Raw genomic sequence first — 8,409 nt, forward strand, 5'->3', positions numbered from 1 at the left:
CCGGAGCTCCGCCTCCTTCCGCTGAGTCAGAGCTGCGGCCGCGTGCTAAGGGGGCGGGGCTGTGATCTCCAGTCACGCCGTAGCCACGCTGCCACCGCGCTGTCGAGGGCAGCTGCTGGGCGCCGCGGTGGCTAAGGCTCTGAGAGTGGGGAGACCAGGAGAGGCAGGGGTAAGCCGCATGGTGGGGGTGGGGGCAACACATGGGGTACATTAGAGAGAGGAAACCAGGAGAGGTGGGGGTAAGCCACATGGGGGAGGCGGGGGGAACCCCCCCGCAGCATGAACCCCTCATCCTCAGCCCCAACCGTCATCCCTCTGCACCCTAATCCTCTGCCCCAGTCCTGAGCCTCCCCCCACAGCATGAAACCCTCATCCCCAGCCAGAACCCTCATCCCCTCACACCCTAATCCTCTGCTCCAGCCCTGAGCCCCCCCACATCATGAACTCCTCATCCTCAGCCCCACAGCCCTCACCCCACACCCCAAACCTCTGCCCTAGCCCTGAGCCCCCCTGCATCATGAACCCCTCATCCTCAGCCCCACAGCCCTCACCCTGCACTCCCTCCTATCCCCAAACTCCCTCCCCAGAAGGTGCACCCCCTCCCCCTTCCCACACACCCCTTCCCAACCCCAAACTCTGTCCCAAAGCCTGCACCCTTCACCCCCTCCTGCACACCCACCCCTGCCCCAGCCCCGAGCCTGCACCCAGCATCCAAACTCCATCCCAAAGCCTGCACCCTGCACCTCTCCTGCACCCTAATCCCCAGCCCAGGATCTGCACCCCAGACCTCCCCCGCCAAGCCCCCTCCCAGAGCCTTAGGCAGGTGGGGGCGGAGCTTGGGGGGACAGAGTTGGGGCACGGGTTCTGGGCACCACCAACATTTTTACAAACTTGCCACCCCTGCTCACAGAAACCCCCTGGAAGCTGCCACCGCCCCACCTGGTATGCTCAGAGACTACTTCTTCTATCCCTGCAGTCCCTGCCAGGACCCCAGTACCCTGTCTTGCTGAGACAGACCCCCCCGTCTGCTCCAACAAAGACCCAGGGTCTGCATTACTTGCCCCAAAGCTGCAGGTTTACCTGAAAGCTGCTAACAGAAGTGTTCCTGTTTTTAACTCTCAGATGCCCAACTCCCAATGGGGTCTAAACCCAAATAAATCCGTTTTACCCAGTATAAAGCTCATAAACTGGGTAAACTCATAAATTGTTCGCCCTCTATAACACTGATAGTGAGAGCTGCACAGTTGTTTGCTCCCCCAGGTATTAATACATACTCTGAGTTAATAAAGTAAAAAGTGATTTTATTAAATACAGAAAGTAGGATTTAAGTTGTTCCAAGTAGTAACAGCCAGAACAAAGTAAGTCACCAAGCCAAATAAAATGTGCAAAGTATGTCTAATCAAAGTGAATAAAGATAAGATCCTCACCAGTTCCAGAATGCTCCTTTTTACAGACTAATCTCCTTTTATCCTGGGTCCAGCAGTCACTCGCACCCCCTGTAGTTACTGTCCTTTGCTCCAGTTCCTGTCAAGTATCCTTGGGGGTAGGGAGGCTCTCTCTTTAGTCAGCTGAAGACCACCATGGAGGGGTCTCCCAGGGGTTTAAATAGACATTTTCTTCTAGGTGGACTGGAGACCTCCTCCTCACTCCTATGCACTCACAGTCCAGCTCCAAGATGGAGTTTAGGAGTTACCTGGGCAAGTGACATGTTAATGCATGACTCACAGTTTCTTACCAGGTAGCAGCCATGGGTCCTCAAGTAGACTTCTTATCTGGATTGGAGCATTCCAAGATCCAGTGTCCTTTAAGTGTCTCTTCATTAGGGACTTAACTTGAACATTCCTTTCTCCAGGAACTGACCAAATGCTCTACTAAGGTTATTTAGAAATCAAGCCAGTACACAGCCAATATTTTGAATTAAAAAATGACACATGCATGGAGATAGGATTAATAGATTCAGTGGATCATAACCTTTACATAGATACATTGTATAGCATATGTAGCATAGATTCAGTATACCGTATTCCAGTTACGTCATATTCCCATAAGACATTATGCGATACAGTGTCACACTAACAAAATGAAAGATACCAAGGGAATTAATTTGTTTGCAGGTATCATCACATAGTCAACAATCGTGCGTTTAGAAAAATGAAACGTACATATGCTTCAGGATTTAAGAAGAGAAAGCAGAAGAGATCTAGACAGACGCAAGAAGAAAAGGGAAAAATAACTCTTCACAAATTTCTTCAGGGACAATATAAGTCAAGTCAGTTGACTGAGTTGAGCGATGCTGTCATTGAAAGCTCTTCAGAGGTGGGAAGTGAAAGTGGTGTTGTAAGAGAAAAAGAAAAGGCGGTGTGTGAGGAATCCAAAATATTAACACATTCAGAAAACAGTTTTATGGTTGTTGTGGAGGAAGAGAAGGAAATCCAGCCTCTTTGGATAGACGATGGAGAACACAGCGGTAACACTGCTACAACTGAGAAACTGGTACAGTCGACTAGTCCTGCTGCTATAGGTGGGAATGACAAAGAAGAGTTGTGCAGTAATGACTCTGCCTCTTGGAAGTACCTAGATATAAAGAAAAGAGATCTTATTGTATTGAAGGGTCCACCACAGAAGCCCAAAACCTTTCCTCGTGATTCTTTTGGCAGGAAATTGCCAATAATTGTTTTTTCTAAACATCTAAGTAATGGCGAATCTATTGAAAGAGACTGGATGGTGTGGAGTAAAGATGCTGCAGCAATATTTTGTTTTCTCTGCAGTCTCTACAGAAGTGAAACTCAATCTAAGCAAATACAGCACTCAAAATTTGTCAAAGGTGGAATTGCAGATAATTGGAAAAAGATTTACGAGAAAATCAAGAATCATGAAGAAAACGCTTCACATTTGAGCAATTACATTAAGTGGAAGGAATTATTTCAGACACTCAGTGATAAAAGAGGCATTGATGCAGCATTACAACATAGTATTAAACAGGAGGAGGAAAAATGGCGTAAAATATTAACTGCCATTGTTGACGTAATTCTTTTCCTAGCAAAGAATAATCTGCCATTTCGTGGTAGCCATTCTACTGTTGATTATGATGACTGTGGGCTTTTCTTGTCAACACTGAAGCTTGTGGGCAGGTACGATACTGAGGTGAAACAACATCTAGAGATGGTAGCTCAATGCAGAGAGTCTGGTCAAAGAATGCAGGCTCACTACCTGTCATGGTGTAGTCAGAATGAGTTCTTGAAACTATGTGGGGAGAAAGTTTTAAACTCTATTCTTGAAGAGGTAAGAAAAGCCCGATATTTCAGCATTGTTGTTGATGGTACACCTGATGTTTCACACACAGAGCAGTTAGTTTTTATTCTCAGATATGTGATGCAAAAAAACCGAAATTGGGATGTGCATGAAAGATTTGTTAAACTAGTAGATTTTGAAAAGAAGACTGGGGCAGATATCGCAGAACAGATAAAGAGGTTTTTAAAAGAATGTGACTTAGAACTATCTTGGTGCAGAGGGCAGGGATATGACAATGCCTCTAACATGTCAGGAAAATTTCAGGGAGTAAAGACAAGAATTTTGGAAGAAAATGCCCAAGCCTATTTCTCTCCACGCAGCACTCACACGCTGAACCTCTGTGGCATCCACGCCATGGAAACCAGTGTAGAGATAAAAACATATTTTGGAAATGTGCATAAACTCTATAAAGTATTTGCTCTTAGCCCTGCGAGATGGAAAATTTTGCAGACCACTGCGAATATATCTCTTCACTCTGTATCTAAAACTAGGTGGAGCGCAAGAGTTGATGCTGTTCGCCCCCTAATCAAAAACCACACCGGTGTGCTGGAAAGTTTAATTAAAATTGAAGAAGAGCTTCATTTACCTCCTGAAATCCAGGCAGATGTTGACTGTTTAATTAAGTGGCTTAAGTCATTTGAAATTGTACTTCTTACTACAATATGAAGTACAAATTGTAGTAAGTGCTTCAGTGTATTGATGATAAAAACAAGGTCCTACAAAGCTCCAAATTAACAATGGAAGAGGGAGCTAAACATGTCAGCAACTTAGTCAAGGAAATTCAAACACTGAAAGATTCTTGGCCAATTTTTTTTGAAGAAGCTAAACAAATCACTTCAAGCCTCGGCATTGACCCAAAAATGAAAAGTGACTCAAGGATTCGGAAGAACAAGCGATTCTTTGATGACACAGGGGGTGCAGACTATACGTTTGACTCTCGCTATATTCAGTTCAAAGTACAGGTGTTCTTCCTTACAATGGATTTGCTTCTATCAGAGCTAGGAGATCTTGGCGAAAGAATGGCTGAGGTCTCAAATTTATTTTCACCTATTTTGTTTCCGCCAGATACAGTGGATGAATCTTCTATAGAAAATTTTGTTGACACTTTGGCCACAGCATATCCAAAAGACCTCCAGAGAGAAGATCTTAAAGAGGAACTTAGAATCTATTACAAAATAAAAGACGATTCCAACTTAAGAGTTGATGGACATATAACCTCTGCACTTACACTTCTTAATGCTCTCTTCAAAAAAAGGTTGGAAAATGTGTTTCCACAGATTTGTATTTGTTTACGCCTACTAATAGTGTTGCCAGTGTCAGTAGCATCAGGAGAGCGTGCATTTAGTAAGCTAACATTGATTAAAAATCGTTTGCGTTCAGCCACTGGGGAAGAAAGGCTGAACCATTTGCTGACTTTGAGCATAGAATATGAAATGGCCAACGACATAAGTTTTGATGACATTATTAATGAGTTTGCCAAAATGAAAGCGAGGAAAAAAATTGCACCTTGTGATTAATTTGAGCAAGAGTGTTGGGAAGCTTAAGATGAACAACAGTATTGCCAGTGTTAGGCCTAAAACTTCCGGAAGCTTTATAGAGTGAGCTTTGTAAAATTATCTTTAAAAAGCAAGCTTTGCAAAATTAAGCTCCAACTTGTGGTCAAAAGACACCTGCAACCAGGCAACATTTTATGCTGACTCCTATGCAGTAAAATAGGTCATGCCCATGGGTAGAGTTTATTAAGACCACCTTTGAAACTTGTGGTTAAGTCTGGGTTGCTCGAGCTGCTCAAGTGGTACTAACACTATAGTATTAAGAATGGTAGTGTCAGGATAATTTGATCTCTGATTATATTAATGCTGCAGTATTAAAATAGTAGTAAAAGTTTAATACTAGTGTTAAGTTGTTTAGAAGTAGTAGAAAATTGGCAATTTATAGCACCTTTGTTTATACTTATGGTTATTAAGGGCAGGAATAGAACTTGTAAAGGTTAATAGTTAATAAGCAATAACAACTTTGCATGTACTCATGCCTGTCATCAGTAAAAAGTAAGGACATGCTTTTATAATAATAAGTAGCTAATGCATAACATTACCGGTACTTGTGCTTGTTTGCAATATAATTTGTCATTTATATTAATCCTTATTCAATGCCGGTCTTTAATTTTTCTTTTCTTATTCTGTCTGTAATACATTTATAGCCGTAAGTCATTAAAAGCCTATCTTGAGGCATATTCAGTAGTTTTAATTTCTTTGTATGGACACCACTTAACCTCATTACATCTGTGTTGGGTGGTGGGAAGTAGTGATCACCCAGAGCCCCATTTGGGACCTGATGTGTGTCCCCTTCTTCCTATATCTCTGCACAACTGTATAATTAATGTTCAGAACAATTTGTAATAAAACGATTTCATAAGAAACATTATGTAATTGCAAATGTATACATACCCTTAAAGCATTTAATGTTTTCAAATAATGTATATTGTATGTTTTCAAATTATTAAAATTTAATTTTTGAATCTATTTGACTGGTTACTTTTTACATATCCAAATACATGTTACTAGAGTATTGCACCTTTTTTTATGGAAGGGGCCCCCAAAATTGCTTTGCCCCAGGCCCCCTGAATCCTCTGGGCGGCCCTGAAGTGTAGTAGTTGAAACTGTCTGATCTAGCTAACCAGCAGGGAAGTTATACTGTCTCTTTTAAGTGTGAAGCAAGCACCCAGTGTTGTTTTAATGGAGCTATTCTTTGCTATTGATGACTTTTCCTGTTTTCTTTTGGGGGAGCCAGCAGAGGGAGAACATGGACTGAGTGGTTAAACTTTGCAAAGCAAATTGAAAAATATGTTTTTGGGTTTTTCTGTTGCATGAATCTGTTTACAGTTTTTGCTGATAGTCTGTTTAATGGCAAAACTTAAATTTGTTTTGATAGGATTTGGAAGAAAAGTAAACCTAGTGTGCAATTGGTGTTTTAAAGATTTCTAGTTCAGTACTTACTAAAAAATTTTTAATATTCCTTTATGTTGCTATATCTTTTTCTCTTGTAATCTATGTCAGAATTTAGGTAGGGTCCCGTGTCTGCACGTTCTCTTCCTTTTCCACTTTCTTCTCTGCTTTTCTTTTCTTCCCTTCCCATTTTTTGGGAACCCCTATTTTTACTCCTACTGCTCTGGCAGGGGGTAGACAGTTTGCTCTTGGCCCCAAGCACATCAGACAATCCACACAGGATCTGAGAGTTGCTGTCTCCTGGCCCTATAGTGGGTAGAGGGTGGAATGGGGAGAAAAGCGGCTCACACAGAGCCCCTGCCATTGGGGAGAATGGGGGACCTTGCTATGGGTGGAATCAAACACACAGAACCCCTGCCATGGAGAAAGACTGGGGAACCCTGCAATGGGTGGAGGAGACAATGAAGGGCATGGGGGGGAGGGGTTTACATGAGGGATTTGCATCTGTCAACATCTCCCAGGCTGCCAGAACCTGTAGGCAGCTCATTTAGTTTGCACGGAGGGTTGAGTCCTGCTTCGTGCACGAGAATGAAAATCCTAAACCCCCCTTTGAAATAACAAATGCAGCAGGCCGTGTTATTGTCCCTGGCCCAAAGCAGACAGACCAATGGAGAAATGCCATTGAGTCCATGGTAATACTCCGCTGCCATTTTAACTTTTTCGCTTTCTAAACTCCCTACCAACCTTGTGGGGTCCAGAGCCCGGTATTGAACCTGAACCAAGATGTCTACACTGCAAATTTACCACCCCACGCCCCAAGCCCTGGGAGCCTGCACTGGCACAGGACAGCCGTGGGAGTTTCATTGCAGTGTGGACATAGCCTAGCATTATGTCTACACTGCCATTAACACACCCAAGTCACTATTCTCAAACCCTGGGTCAGTTGATTCAGGCTTGTGGGGCTTGTGCTGCAGGGTTATAAAATTACAGAGTAGACACTTGGGCTTGAGCCCTGCCTCCGAGGGGGTTGTGCCGATCGGGTGTCCGCATTAAGTTCGGCATCAATACGGTGATCCCGGGGAAGCTTGGGGTCCCCAGGTTGCCTAAGGAGGGGTGAACCAGCCCAGGTCGGAAACGGAGCAGGTCAAAACTCCTGTGCGGATCAGTAGTGGGGTCGCGCCTGTGAATAGCCCCTGCAGCGTAGCCTGGGCAAGACAGTGAGACACGGTCTCTTTTTATACACCCCACCCCCACCCCGCAGAGCCTGGCTGGGGGGATGGGAGCACCCACACGCTGGGGATTGTGACTTGGGGGGAGGGACGCCCCCCTGCAACAAGGATCTTGAAGAGAGGAACAGTGACACCCACACACCACAGAGCCTGGATGGGGGCAGGGGAACACGGGAGCTAGTTCATGGGGTGGGGGACACACCGTATGCTCCGTTGCACCATTCTTAATGAGAAGAACGGGGGCATCCGCACAACACGGATCCTTAACGGGCAGGGGGACACCCACACACTCCACTATTAACCAGGAGGGTCAGGAGCACCAGACACCACCAGTAGCGTGGAGAACACCCACATCCACCGGATCCCTCATGGGGGTAAGACAGAGGGGATTGTAATGGGGCCCAGCGCACTCACGCACCAGGGATTGTTAAGGGTTGAAGGGACAGGGACACCCACACACACTGAGATCAAGGCCTTGGAGGAACGCAAACCCTCCACAGAAGGACCTGGTCTGTTCCGTGATGGCAGCCCAGCCTGGGTGAGTCAAAGTCTCTTTTTATAAAGCCACACCCCAGAGATCCTGACTAGGGGGAGAGAGACACCCACCCACCAGAGAGCCTTAATGGTCTAGGGTGCACCCACACACCAGGGATTCTTATGGGTGGGAGGAATGGAGACAGCTAGACACACTGAGATCACTTCCTCCAAGGAGCCTGGGCCAGACAGGGAGACACAGTCCCCCTTTACATATCTGCCAGACAACCTTCCTCCCACCCCCTCCACACAATGTTCTTATCTGGAGGTGAAGCCAGGGAAACCACATGGAGGATTCTTACCTGGGGAACTGGGGGGACCCACTTACCACCAGAGATTCTTAAGGGCAGGAGGAACAGGGACTCCCAGCTCTGCAGCATGGCGGTGGGTTGCCTGCTGGGATCATCTGG

General features: G+C 45.3%; 1 pseudogene; it reads left to right on the top strand.

Annotated features, from left to right (window-relative positions):
• The first annotated feature begins 5,904 nt into the window (after positions 1-5,904).
• LOC123359185 lies at positions 5,905-6,107 on the top strand (annotated as a pseudogene).
• Positions 6,108-8,409: the final 2,302 nt, after the last annotated feature.

The sequence above is a fragment of the Mauremys mutica genome, unplaced genomic scaffold (assembly GCF_020497125.1).
Source record: "Mauremys mutica isolate MM-2020 ecotype Southern unplaced genomic scaffold, ASM2049712v1 Super-Scaffold_100101, whole genome shotgun sequence".
In the NCBI taxonomy this organism is placed as follows: Eukaryota; Metazoa; Chordata; order Testudines; family Geoemydidae; genus Mauremys; species Mauremys mutica.